Genomic DNA, 15,605 nt, shown 5'->3' with positions numbered 1-15,605 from the left:
TACCACCGTCACCACCCATCATTCAACTGACGAAGGGTGTAAATAAGGGGAACCCCCAACCTCCCCACCCCCTCTAGCTAAGCCATAAATGATATTTTTAGTTTATCACTTTTAAGAGTGTTAAGCATTGGGTGGCATGTAGAAGTTTCTAAAGTTTCTAAAAGATCAAAGTAAATCTCCAATATTTATGTCTTAAGTTAAATCATTTTTTAAAAAAACGTTGCGATCCGTGTTGGGTCCGGGACAGTCCGAGGCTAACCGGGATGTTCCGGGACGGTCCGAGATGCCATCCGTGTTGGTCCGGGTCATTCCGACACGGCCCGTAGTGATACCTGGGTAATCCGTGTAGACTCTGTGTTGGCTCCGTCGTGGTGCCATGTTGGGTCCGGGCTGGTCCAATGTTTTGCGACCGTCAAGGGACCGTCGACTCAATATCACCCAGGTCCCCCGGACCACCCCGGATCAAGATATCTCTTGATTAGGTGTGTTCTTTGTTAATCCGGGGTGGGCCGTGTTGGGTCATGGTCAACAAAGAAGTATTAGTAGAAATATATAAGTTCATATAGATATTTCCTTATAATTTCATCTTGATCATAAAAAGGCATGGTATATATAAGTCTATACTTATACTTTTTGTACTAGTTTTTCTAAAAGATAATGACCACAATGGTTCAAACCTTTGTTTTGTTAGCCAGTTGTAACAATAAGATTTAAGGTATTCTTTTCTTAAATTTTAATTTAATATTATCGTATTGCAACAAACTGTTTAAAATGTTAATATAAAAGAAAGAGCTCTAACATATCTACAGAAAAATAATTATATATTATGATTGAAAATCGGCATTAAATATTAATTCGATACGCAAAACACCTGGGCCACAATTGATTAACAATATTAGATCATTTTGTAAAATTTGGCAAAGAAAACTATAACATAGTTATGCTGGGCGCATATTTAAACATTGACATAATTTTATGTTATCATTTTATCAAAAATTGCGATCGGTTTTCCGTAAAAATTGAAATATATATATGTTCAGTCTTAATATATCAATTGGGATTCCCTGAATTTTTAAAATGTTTTTTTTTTCTGTACAAAAAAATATTCTAATATACTAGCCGCTAACTTGAAACAGTATTTTACATATGCAGTCAAACCCTGTTGGCTCGAATTCCTATTTGGCTCGACCTGGATGTTAAGGACCGATTTTTATCAACTTAAGGTAATCATTCCCGCTTGGCTCGAATTTTCGTACCCTCGAGATATTTTCGCCGTTCCCTGGGGTTTGTTCTCGCATGGTATGCAACCACTGGGGGAGTATGTCACATACCCAACCAGCTACTAACAGTGTAACTAATAATACAAGCCACTAACTTTAAGCGGTATGGTCCGTCTATGTTATTAAACGAAATTGGGAAATCGTTTTAACTTCTCTGCCTTTACCATCCAGGCTAAATGGCAAATGCCTGTATAAAAATACATTGATGTATACACACAATTATTTTCTCGCTAGCTAATGCTGGGTTTTTATTCATAGAATGTATACATCACGTATAAACCTTTTATAATTAAGTTATTCACTAGAAAACTTCAGTCACTTTTACGATCTTTCTTTAAGCAATACGGACTGGGTGTAATGGGTACGGGGTGTTGGAGGGGAGGGGTTTAGGGCATGTTCCCATGTTTCTCTATCCCCTCCTACCGCCAAATGCTGGAGTCGCCTTTGCCATTGATATTTAAAATCACATTTTATACGAGTTGTGCATCTGTCATAAATATATCACCAGTGAGAATCTAAGACCCAACACAAAAACACAGACACGCACACACACACACGCACACGCACACGCACACGCACACACACACACACACACTTAAACTTATCAAAACTTTCAATTTTACGGCCCAGTACTGCACATGTCTGATAAGCATGATCTAAGCTCATCGCATGAAGTGATTGCCCCAAGATAACATGATAACCTTGGCACGCGTTCACTTGATAAAGAGCAATCATATACACAGACGTACGGACGTACAGCCATATCATGCTGATAACTACAACCTCCGTAAGGTACAAAGTATCAAATAAATCCAATTTTGACCTAATGAGATACTTATTTCGCCCGTATTGGTGACCACATGCCTGTGTTTGGTTTCCCAATTTAACGCTGTCTATTGATTACAGTAATTTTATGGAGTCTGATTTCTGTCATTTCATATGTTCGCGAAGTGAAAATACGACAATACGAAAGTATGCCACGTGGCGAGGTGAAAATACCACAATGTGAATGTATGCCAAGTGAGAGGATGAAGATACGACAATGCGAAAGAATGTCAAATGGAGGGGCGAAAATACGACAAAACGAAAGTATGCCAAGTGGTGGGGAGAAAATACGCAAAAACGAAAGTATACCAAGTGACAAATGGAGGGGTGAAAATACGAAAAAAACGAAAGTATGCCAAGTGACAAATGGAGGGGTGAAAATACGACAAAACAAAAGTATGCCAAGTGACATGCAGGGGTGAAAATACGACAAAACGAAAGTATGCCAAGCGACAAATGGAGGGGTGAAAATACGACAAAACGAAAGTATGCCAAATGACAAATGGAGGGGTGAAAATACGACAAAACAAAAGTATGTCAAGTGACGGGGTGAAAATACGACAAAACGAAAGTATGCCAGTCGGAGGGGTGAAAATACGACAATACGAAAGAATGCCAAGTGGCGGGGCCAAAATACGATAAAACGAAAGTATGTCAAGAGGAGGGGTGAAAATACCACAAAACGGAAGTATGCCAAGTGGAGGGGTGAAAATACGACAAAACGAAAGTATGCCAAGTGAAAAATGGAGGGGTGAAAATACGACAAAACGAAAGTATGCCAAATGACAAATGGAGGGGTGAAAATACGACAAAACAAAAGTATGTCAAGTGGCGAGGTGAAAATACGACAAAACGAGAGTATGCCAGTCGGAGGGGTGAAAATACGATAATACGAAAGAATGCCAAGTGACGGGGCCAAAATACGATAAAACGAGGGGGGGGGTGAAAATACCACAAAACGGAAGTATGCCAAGTGGAGGGGTGAAAATACGACAAAACGAAAGTATGCCGAGTGGCGGGGCGAAAATACGACAATGCGAAAATATGGCAAGTGGAGGGGTGAAAATACGACAATGCGAAAGAATGCCAAGTGACAAGTGCAGGGGTAAAATACGACAAAATGAAAGAATGCCAAGTGTCGGGGCGAAAATACGACAAAACGAAAGTATGCCAAGTGACAAATGGAGAGGTGAAAATACGACAATACGAAAGTATGCCAAGTGGCGGGGCGAAAATACGACAAAACGAAAGTATGCCAAGTGGAGGGGTGAAAATAGGACAACACGAAAGTATGCCAAGTGGCGCGGCGAAAATACGACAAAACGAAAGTATGCCAAGAGGAGGGGTGAAAACACGACAATACGAAAGTATGCCAAGTGGCGGGGCGAAAAAAAGACAAAACGAGCCAAGAGGAGGGGTGAAAATTCAAGAAAAACGAAAATATGCAAAGTGGCGGGGCGAAAATACGGCAAAACGAAAGTATGCCACGTGGCGGAGCGAAAATACGACAATGCGAAAGTACAAATGGAGGGGTGAAAATACGACATTACGAAAGTATGCCAAGTGGAGGGGTGCAAATACGACAAAACGAAAGTATGACGAGTGGCGGGGCGAAAATAGGACAATGCGAAAGTATGGCAAAAGGAGGGGTGAAAATACGACAATGCGAAAGTGTGTCGAATGGCGGGACGAAAATACGCCAGTACGAAAGTATTCCAAGTGAAGGTGTGACAATACGACATAACGAAAGATTGCCAAGTGGCGGGTAGAAAATACGACAAAACGAAAGTATGCTACGTGGCGTGTTGAAAATACGACAATGCGAAAGTATGCCAATTGTCGGTGCGAAAATACAAAAATACAAGAAGTATACCGAGTGGTGGGGCGAAGATACGACAATGCGAAAGTATGACAAATGGAGGGGTGAAAATACGACAATGCGAAAGTATGACGAGTGGCGGGGCGAAAATACGACAATGCGAAAGTATGACGAGTGGTGGGGTGAAAATACGACCATGCGAAAGTATGACAAATGGAGGGATGAAAATACGACAATTCGAAAGTATGCCAAGTGGAGGGGTGAAAATACGACCATGCGAAAGTATGACAAATGGAGGGATAAAAATACGACAATGCGAAAGTATGCCAAGTGGAGGGGTGAAAATACGACATTGCGAAATTATGCCAAGTGGCGGGGGGGGGGAATACGACATGGCGAAATTATGCCAAGTGGCGGGAGGAAAATACGGCATTGCGAAATTATGCCAAGTGGCGGGGGGGGGGGGGAATACGACACTGCGAAATTATGCCAAGTGGCGGGGGGAAAATACGACATTGTGAAATTATGCCAGGTGGCGGGGGGAAATAAGACAGTATGCCAAGTGGCGGGGCGAAGAAACAACCAAATGCAAAAGAGGGGGGGGGGGTAAATACGACAGAATGCTAAGTGGCGGGCCCAAGAACGAAAATACGATGGAATGTCAAGCGGCACTACAACGATACAAAAGTATGCCAAGTGACGGGGCGAAAATAACAATCTAGCGAAAATTCGAAATGGCAGGTATCAGCCACCATACAATAAAGTTTGACCTTAAAATGATGAAATGAAATTGAAAAACTGAAACCAAGTACTGAACTCAGAATCAATATTCAAAACGGTTAATCTTTATATCACTGTAACTTTCCTTTTGCTGCAGTATTGATGATGATATTTGATGAATTTTATTACTATTCAAATTGCTCAAGTACGTATTTTTTATTTTTTTTCAATAATACAGTTGTATTTGCATAACATCCATAAGGTCATGGCCCATGTGGACAAATATCATGTTCAGTATTTACAGGTGGACGCATACAGAACAAAGTATTACCATTCGTGAAACCAAAATTAACTGTGTGTACATGAATAGAAGAACATCAAGCAATAAAGCAAGATACTTAAAATAATTATGACAGTTTTACTAGTTAAACTGTATGGCGATATGGTGAATGACTTTTCTTATAGTATACGAATTATTTGTATTATGGATATTATAAAACATTTTGCATATACCTTATTTTTCACCTCTTGCAAAACTTACAAATGAACTAATTGAATATACACACAATATTATATTAAGCAGCATACATGGATAATAGAACATATGATTTCTTGGTGCTTTTCTTTGCCTAGCCTAGTCTCCGATATATGTACCAGTCAACTGAAGCCACGGACCCCCTCTGACTTTCGGTCCAGCAAAGCCCGGGTAAAATTCCCGCCCTGCGGTGACGAACTGCTGGTAAAATCCTCGCCAAATCCCCCCGCACCCCAGGGACCCTAGGCAAGGTCCATTCCCTGCTATTTTTGGCACGAAGACAAAACCACCGCATTCACCCGGCACTGAGGGGTTACCCGGAAGGTAAAAAACGGCCCATTTCCCCGGCTATCCCCGAAATACCTCCGGATCTGGGGGGAGGGGTGGTGGCGTGGTTACAATTGACTGGTGCATAAGGACTGTTTTTGTAATCATGGCCCCTGTTATTTCAACCCATCTCGCAAGTTAAAATCGTTGCCGAAATGTACTTGCATGCATTCGTGTAATATTAGAACACGATGGTTAACAAGTTTGTTGCTACGAAAATGAATCGATTTTTTTACATTTTTTATCTAAATTTAAGCCGCCTGCTGCCGAAATACGGCTTCACAAAGGCCCTGCAAAGCAACTTAAAGAAATACAGGAGTGTATGTTTAGTCTTATCCAGTTGGATACAATTTTTAGTCCACATTTTCCATTTATGCAAGCTTTAGGGTTTACACTGTCATTCTAGGAAACGCTTAAACGAGAGGTTATGATTTAACACGTGTTTCTCGACCACAACATACGTTTTTAAGCCATTAAAAACTTGATATAAAGTCATGACCTCTTAAACAGGGATTATTAAATCGTGCATACTTTTCTATTGTCTTCACTTTAAACGGGCCAATATAGACAAAAAAACATTCATCTGTCATTTTTCTTAAAAGATCCTTAATAACTTTACGTGGAAATTAAATCTTAGTACAAGGATTAGTTCTAGTAGTTTGACTAATTTTATAAGTGTGGACTTAGTGGCTTTTAAGAGCAATAAGTGGCCGATTCAATATGGCATATATTTGATGTCCACTTATTTTAAGATACATATTCATATGTCTTAATTACTGTATCTTTCTATTTAGTTATGGAATCATATATTCTATATAAGATGCCCTCTTATTTTTTTTTATTTCAACAAATTTTTTTAAGAAACATATTCATACGTCTATATATTTTAATTACTGTAGCCTTCTAGTTATTTTAGCGTATATTCTTTATACATTCAATTGCAAAAAAAGTGTGAAATGGTTTTTGGTTTTATTTTGTATTTTAACAGAAACAAAATGTCAGAAGGTTTGATTTAATAATATTTTATTGCATGAGAACACATTTGACAATGAGAATATCAATGCAAATTTTAACACAATATTTAAACCAACATTATAAAATCAAGCATGCAAAGGGACTGGGCGACGAGTTCTGCCAACATCAGTTACGGCCCTCCCCAAAGAGAAAATTGTGCGTTTCTTTGTCTAGTCTAGTCATGGACTTAAGACTGTTTGTTATCATGGCCCCTGTTCTGTCAAACAAGCTCGCAAGTTGAAATCGTTGCTGACATGTACATGCATGCATCCATGTAATACTGGAACACGATCGCTAACAAATTCGTTGAAACGAAAATATATCGAGTTTTTTTTCTTTATATTTAAGCTACCTACTTCCGAAATACGGCGTTACAATTGCCATTCAGAGCAACGTCAAAAATACAAGAGTGTCTGTTTAGTCCTGTCCAGTTCGATATTAGTCCACATTTTCATTTTTGCAAACTTCAAGCTTAACATAAAAAAGTTATCAATACGGTAAATCTGTGAGAGTGCACCTTTAAATTGAGAAACATGATCTTCTGTTCGACTTAAAAGGCACTGAAAATATGAGTCAGAGGTTTAAAACGTCAATTTCATTTTTAAAGACTTGCTAAACTCATGTAATTTAAACAAGTTGAAATATATGAAGCTCTTAAATTGGCGCGCAATTTATTAATCTAAAATCGTCATCTCAAGCACACAAAACTGGCATAAAATATTGCTTTATAAGACTGCAAACAACCATAAATACCCTCCAATGTCAATATTTCGTGACAGTGAAGATAATTTAAAGAGACAATCGAAATCATTGGCCAGTACATGGCTGGTACAGCTATTAAAATATGGCCATTGCCAAAATTCGGCAGATTAATAATCTATAATACAGTTTTCACAGGTGCGAGTTATTCCAACCATCTATTTGAGTTTGTAATAAAATGAAAACAAATGACATTCTTTGAAAGATAATTATACTTATTAATTGATTCTTTATTACTGGTTTCCTGATAAAAACAAGAGATGAGTAGTTATTCACTGATTACTGAAATAACTATTCGCCGAAACACTTGAGCGCACGCCACTTAAGCAAAGATGGAGATATTAAACAGCGGCTTAAGCAAACGTTGAAGTAAGGCAATCCTTGCTTTTGACATATTTAAATGCTCATTTTGCGATCGCAATAAGAGCAAATGTTTGTCCTTCAATTGTAGTGGGTAATTATAAATGATAATTTCACCCAGAAATGGTGATTTCTCTCCTTAATGATGTTTCATTAAAGTGACAGTCTTATTCAAATTCAATACATACACATTTATAACAAACTAAAATTTTGAGTGTTAAACCTTTAACTTGTTACTAAATAGTGTAATTACGGAAAAAACTCATTACAGATAACACGATTGTAACCATGTATTTAATAGCTGAACACGCAAATACATTAAATGATTAGTGAGTGCTGAAAGATTTACTGTGATCTACTATCGTCTCATAAAGTTGAAAACTTGAAATACTGTGTTTTCTGCACATTTATTGAAAATAAAACGCAGTATCCTTCATAAGAACAAATGTTTTCGAAATGCATTCATCCTTTTTGGTGTATTAAAACATTTGTTTCAATTGTGGTACATCTTATTTGGGAGTAAGAGTGCATCTTTAAATATATTAGCCGTGTCAACACCCTGTTATTACCTGTACATATTATTTTCAAGAATCATAAATGGCTAGAAACTTAGCAACTACAGGTTTGTTCTATAACTTACACTCATTTTATTTGTGATATGATTATGCAACCGGCCAAAATACTTTGCACATAGCCATTGTTTGTTCATTTTGGAACACTCGTTCGGGAAAAAGTGTGAAATTATGACCTCGAGGGAACCATAAGGTTTTGAGCATGATTTGTGCATTTTGGGCCGGGTATTGTGCTCGACTCCTCGACTTATTTCGGTTTCGATGCAGCGTCAGTACATTTTATATGAAAATAGAAGGTAAAATGTTCGGGACCAAGCTCCGACCTCGGGCGACCGCCTGTTCGAACGTTCGTAGTTTGACTGTATATACCGAATCCAGACATTCAACATTTTATCACATTTCTGACAAAATGCATACAAAAAATATGAAAAATAATATGTCGGCAATTATCTGCGTAAGTTTAAAAAGATCAAACGTCATGCTTATGTGAGATGAAAAGCAATATTTAACACTAACAGCCGAATTTCTTTATAGGATATTATTCATGCAGTTACTTTTACAAGGCAATTTATATATAGATAACTTCATTTTAATAAAGATACGTTTTTGTTTAACTTAATAAAACGTAATGCTATATACAGCCGTGAGATAAAAAATAGTTTGTTTTTGGTCTTCTGAACGAATTCATCACATGATAAAAAATGAAATAAAAAGCAACGTCACATGTTCAATACGAGTCAGTGAGAGATATCATTTATCTAGTAAAACAGGCAAACGATAACATTAGGCAATATTACACTATACGCAAAATAAGATAGAATTGAATGTTCATAATTATTGAAAATGGTCTATGATAATTGTATTCTTTAAATTATTTATGTATACGATAGGGGACACTCGGCGTTTCCAATCCGAATCAAACAAACAAAGAATCTTAACATATCGACATGCCCTCAAATACGCGAGCTTATAATCATACCCAATCTATAAAGCATTTACACGTGCACACAAACGTATGCAATCTTTCATTCATATTCGCACAAACGCCATCCCATCCCATCTTACCAACATACAACCTACGCACTCACGCACGCTCGACCACTTGACCGCAAGAACCGAGTCCATTTAAGTTAGACTCATTGTCTGATAAAAATAATGGCCTAGTTTTCTTTCTCTTAGAAATACATACGTTATTAAATCATTCAATAAATGGCAAACGAATATGTCACATCTGCGAGTTGTGACATATTTGGGCGTGTGGACACAAACATGTGAGAACTTCGCACGAATTCTTCACACACACAAACATGTCAGGAATTCACACGAATTCTTCACACACACACATACATGTCTGGAATGCACACGAATTCTTCGCACACACATACATGTCAGGAATTCACACGAACTCTTCGCACACACATACATGTCAGGAATTCACACGAATTCTTCACACACACATACATGTCAGAAACACATACATGTCAGGAATTCACACGAATTCTTCACACACACATACATGTCAGGAATTCACACGAATTCTTCACACACACATACATGTCAGACACACATACATGTCAGGAATTCACACGAATTCTTTACACCAATACATGCGATAAATTTACACGAATTTTTCACACACATACATGTGAGAACTTTGCACGATTTATTCACACACATATATGTCAGGTGTTCACACAAATTCTTCACAAACATACACATGCGGAGTACAAACGAATTCCTTACGTGTGTGTCGAACTCGTTTGTTTTCAAAATAAGGCTCAACATAGCAGTACTTGTAAATATGTTCTCATTTTGAAGTACTCAAATTTTTTGAATGATCTTCAAACATTCCCAGCATAAAGTTTATATAGGTTAAATGTCAACAAGCAGACATCCGCCAACAATTGCTTTTGTTTCAAATCAAAATCTTAATGACAAAAAAAGTTTATTCGAGGTTCGGGTTTAATTACTCGAGAATAAATAAAGTTGTTTTCACATGACAAAGTTGAAACAATCCATAAGATGCTGCTTAAAATTTAGTATGAATCAGACGCGATCCAAAATAAAATAAAGGGTCGCCTCTAGCCGAAACCAGATACTATAGTTTTTTTGCAGGGAAACTGGCTTAAGTTTAGTTCTATAATAATCGGCTAGTTTTCGTGACAATCGATCGAAAATTAAGTAAAACATAAAAAGTTTGTATTATGATAATGATGGTGATGGTGATGATGATTGTAACGACGACGATCTTCTGCAGATGACGATAATGATGCTGCTCTTTTTTTCTCATTTATTTTGTACATATATAGTATAATAACTGAATAACAGAACAACAACAATCACATTATATATAAAAAAAAACCTATCTATGCTGTTTCATATTTTCAGAAAAACAAAAAAATACCCACGCAGTTACGAACACATACGTACGCACGCACATACGCACGCAAGCAAGCACGCAAGCACAAACGCACGCAGGCACACACGTCCCATTTTCTTATTCATGCTTTCATTATATACTTATACTTTCTATACTACAGTCGAACCCCGATGGCTCGAACTCCCGGGGACCGGCGAAAATACCTCGAGCCTCGGAAAATTCGAGCCAAACGGGAATGCTGACCTTCAGTCAATAGATATCGGTGCTCCCATCCTGTTCGAGCCTACGAGGAATTCGAGCCATGCGAGTTCGAGCAAACGAGGTTCAGCTGTATTAATATGCGTTTTGGTTCTGTATACAATCGAATAGTGTAGTTATTTTAAAATCATAATTTCAATACATTCCATTTGAGAGTGTGGGAATCAGTTCTATCGTTTTGAAGTGCAAAACCTAAAATATCGTATGTCCTTCAGATTTATGTCTGAGAGTTAAGTATTGTTATAGGCATTGAATGATGGGATGGAGTTTCTGTTTTTCATTGAGAATATACAGAATTTCATTAATAACAAAAGAAAAATACATTTTAATGTGTGTTTAGGTTTGATATGGATAACGAAAAAAGCTATTTCTTTTGTAATAACGATATTTATGGATCGTAAATGGGTATGATATCCAAGTAGTTTAAAGCTGCACTCTCACAGATTTACCGTTTTAACAACTTTTAGGTTTGGCCTTGGAATGAGCCAATTTCTGTGTTAATATCTGCAAGCCAGTGATATAAGCCTGCTGACAAAAGATCTGATCGCAGATTTTCATATTTCCGTTCGAAAATTATTGTTTTATGGCTAAAAATCCTTACTAACGGTTTAAGAAAATGCATAAAACATCATTTTTTAAACTTTAATATGAAAATCTGCGGTCCGATGTTTTGTCAGCAGTCTAATATCACTGGTTTTCTTGCATTTTTGCATAAATTGGCTAAAATAAACAGATGTCAAAACGGTTAATCTGTGAGTGTGCATTTAAGGCATTCCATAGTGGTTTGACTTTCTGAAAGTCCCAAAATAGGTTATCTATTGTTCGATTTGTTTGTTAATTATGATAATGATGATTTTGCTGACGATAATGATCATGATGAATATGAGGGTGATGCTGACTAAAGTTACGTGCCTTGTTTTACATGTGTGAATTGTGTCTGGGAATATTGGCCAACATTAATGTTTGTGCACGCCGAGGACGATGATGATGATGATGATGATGATGCTGTTGCTACTGCTACTGCTGCTGCTGCTGCTGCTGCTGATGATGATGTTGATGATGACGACAACTACCCCAAGGCTATGACAATACCTCAACTGTATTTCAATCGAACTAAAACTGGGAATGGCTGCATGTATCTGTATTATCCTTTCGTAGAAATTTTCAGTATGAAACTATCAAAACAGAATTCAGTTTTAACTTATACTAGTAATGGGAAAACTGCCAATTCTCATATGACTTATTTAACTTTTTCTCCACAGGAAATCTTAGAAACACTACGGAAATGCCAAGCCATTGCCAATACCACAAACTTATAGCGAAACCCCGACTATTCAAAGAACACATATTTTTACTAATCAAAAGGAAACTAATTCTGCCCAGGCCGGGAAACTTCAAAGCTAGGATTGAAACCGGACGATAAATACCCCGGACATCTTTGAAACAGGAGCGGTGCGGTTGAGCATGTAGGTTAGTCGGGCCGTTTGTTTCTGAATGACATATTGGTTACTATATTGCCAAAGGTCAGTTAATTACAAAAATTACTCATTTTTATTATGAATCAAGTTAAATTATTAATTTCCTTTAAAGGAAAATACTAACGGCCAATGTTGATATACGCTCAAATGTTGTCCTTGAAGTCCACAATTTTGAATAGCGTTGGTAACGTGATTCAACAAAAGGGTTTAAGGTTAGGCTATCCTTGTGGTTGTGCATGAATCCTTGTGGGCGTGTGGTTTTGTTGTCAGTTTTTATTTTCCTTGACTGTACCGGCGTTGCTTCACCAGAATTAAACCAGAATATTTTTTAAGTGTAAGTGTATTTTTTTCTGCAATTTCGGTATCAAAGAGTCTGGTAGATATCGTTTAAAGTGACACTCTTATTCAAAATCAATAAATACACATGTATAAACAAATATAAATTCTGAGTAATAAACCTTTAACTCCTTACTAAATAATGCATTTATGGAAAATGTTGATCACTGATAACAAGAATGTAACCATGTATTTAATAGAAGAAATCGCAAAAATATGAAATGATTGGTGAATGGTAAAAGATTTACTGTGGTCTACTACAGTCTCATAATGTTTTATGCTCATTTCTTTCAAATTAAATTCGGCATCCGTCATGGGAACCATTGTTTTCGACATTTATTCATCCATTTTGGAATATTAAAACAATATTATTAATTGTGTTATATCTCATTTGGAAGTAGGAGTGCATCTTTAAGAGTTTTCCGATGCTTTACCGGGAAAAATGGTTCCAAAACACGAACAAGACCCTGTAAAAACTGATGACGATGTATGTAGATGAGTCAAAATCCAGTTCCATTATAAATGCATGTTTCAATGAAATAACCGTATAAGGAATACGACCTACACATACATGAACTTCAAATGCCTGGTGACCCCTTGTTAATTGAATATCATTTCAAAGGGGGTTTGTTTGCAGAAAAAAGAAAATGTAAAACATTTACCGAAACAAAAATACCCCCCCACCCCCGTCATAAGTGTTGGCATTCATTGATTGTAAAATATGGAAGTTAAGTCCGTTTTCATATGAAATAATGAGGCAACTGCATACTGTAGTAATTTTATGTTTAATACGCTTTGGGTGAAACATTTATCATTTTTTTCATTTTGGTTATTAGCTTTGAACAACCTTTCAAATGATACCAAACTTATACGGCGACATCAGGCAAGGTTAATGGTTCAATTTCATTAAGGCATTTTTGTCGATGTCATCAAATTTCGAGATCTTACAGACACGAATACTTCCGAAATCTCGGTTTCTCGAGACTGTTCATACCAATCATGTAACTCCCGAAAGATGAAAATCGCAGTCCCGGTTTTATTGAGACTGTTAATACAAATCATGTGACTTTCGAAGCATGTAAATCGCAGTCTCGGTTTTATTAAGACTGGCAATACAAATCATGTGACTTTCGAAGTATGTAAATCGCAGTCTCGGTTTTATTGAGACTGTTAATACAAATCATGTGACTTTCGAAGTATGTAAATCGCAGTTTCGGTTTTATTAAGACTGGCAATACAAATCATGTGACTTTCGAAGTATGTTAATCGCAGTTTCGGTTTTATTGAGACTGTTAATACAAATCATGTGACTTTCGAAGTATGTAAATCGCAGTCTCGGTTTTATTGAGACTGTTAATACAAATCAAGTGACTTTCGAAGTATGTAAATCGCAGTCTCGGTTTTACTGAGACTGTTTCAACAGCATTATAGTAAGCGCAACTGTGCCAATGTTAACTTTAACATATCCTTGTTGTTAACGTTAATGTAATTTCTTCCAATGCTAGTTAAGCTAAACTAGGGGGACTTTCTCATACGGTCTTGCAATGAACATCAGTTTTGGTTCTTTCCAGGAAACGGACTCGAAAAAGAAAAGGTTTTCCGGCTAGCGCAGTGGTTAGCGCCCTCGCTTCTCACCAAGGCGACCCGGGTTCGATTCCCAGCCAGGGCGCATGTGCGTTTGGACAAGTGGGTTTTCTCCGGATACCCCGGTCTCCCCCACAACACAAGACCACACTCTCGCGCAACATCGTGCCAACGAGAGTGATTTAGTATAAGCTATCATAGCTTTCTTCACAATCATTGTAAAATATATAATGTTTAACTTAAGAACATTTCTTTTTTAGTATGTATTTTCTACCACGATAGTTCAATGGAACTATTAATGTGCATATAATTTTAGATGACCTTACTAAACTGTCATCCAATATGAAGGAAGTATTTCTCAAGTTTTCCAATACATTGATTTCAGTGAATCAGCAGTCAGCCATTATTGGTTTAATCAGGTGAGGCGGTAGATATAATCAGCGGCTAATATAATGTAGACGACTACTCACCTAAATGATGTTCGACTGTACTTGCGTCGCATCATATTTGAACCATTTATTTTGTATGTGCATACTAACAATGTTTAAGTATTGCGGTAACAAACTGACACTTCTATTAACTACACAGTGATGTCTAGGAATGTATGAATTATCTGACAATATATACAATATATTCACTATTTAAAATTGCTGCGGTGTAAAGTTTAAGGTTTAGAAAGAAGACATGTTTTATCCTGCTTTTAATACAGTAATTCATCAGCATTATTTGGCTCAATACAATACGTCAGAACTGCATCGAACTTTCTTTCGAAATTATTTTCTTATTTAAACTATTGACGGATTTAAAGATAACTTTAGCCTCAAGTTACAGCAGTATTTTTATTTTGAGATATTACAACTACTGCTACCACTACTACTGCTACTGCTTCTGCTGCTGCTACTGCTACTTCTATTGCTATTGCTACTATACTGCTGCTGCTGCTGCTGCTACTGCTACTGCTACTGCTACTACTACTACTACTACTACTACTACTACTACTACTACTACTACTACTATTGCTACTACTGCTACTACTGCTACTCCTGCTACTGCTGCTACTGCTACTACTGCTACTACTGCTACTACTGCTACTACTACTACTACTACTATTACCTACTACTACTGCTACTGCTGCTACTGCTGCTACTGCTACTACTGCTACTACTGCTACTACTGCTGATTCTGCTGCTTCTGCTGCTACTGCTGCTGCTGCTGCTGCTGCTGCTGCTACTACTGCTACTACTGCTGCTACTGGTGCTACTGCTGCTACAGCTGCTACTGCTGCTACTGCTGCTACTGCTGCTACTGCTGCTATTGCTACTACTGCTGCTACTGTTGCTACTGCTGCTACTACTGCT

This window comes from Mya arenaria, chromosome 13 (genome assembly GCF_026914265.1).
Source record: "Mya arenaria isolate MELC-2E11 chromosome 13, ASM2691426v1".
In the NCBI taxonomy this organism is placed as follows: domain Eukaryota; kingdom Metazoa; phylum Mollusca; class Bivalvia; order Myida; family Myidae; genus Mya; species Mya arenaria.
This window is presented reverse-complemented; position numbering follows the sequence as displayed.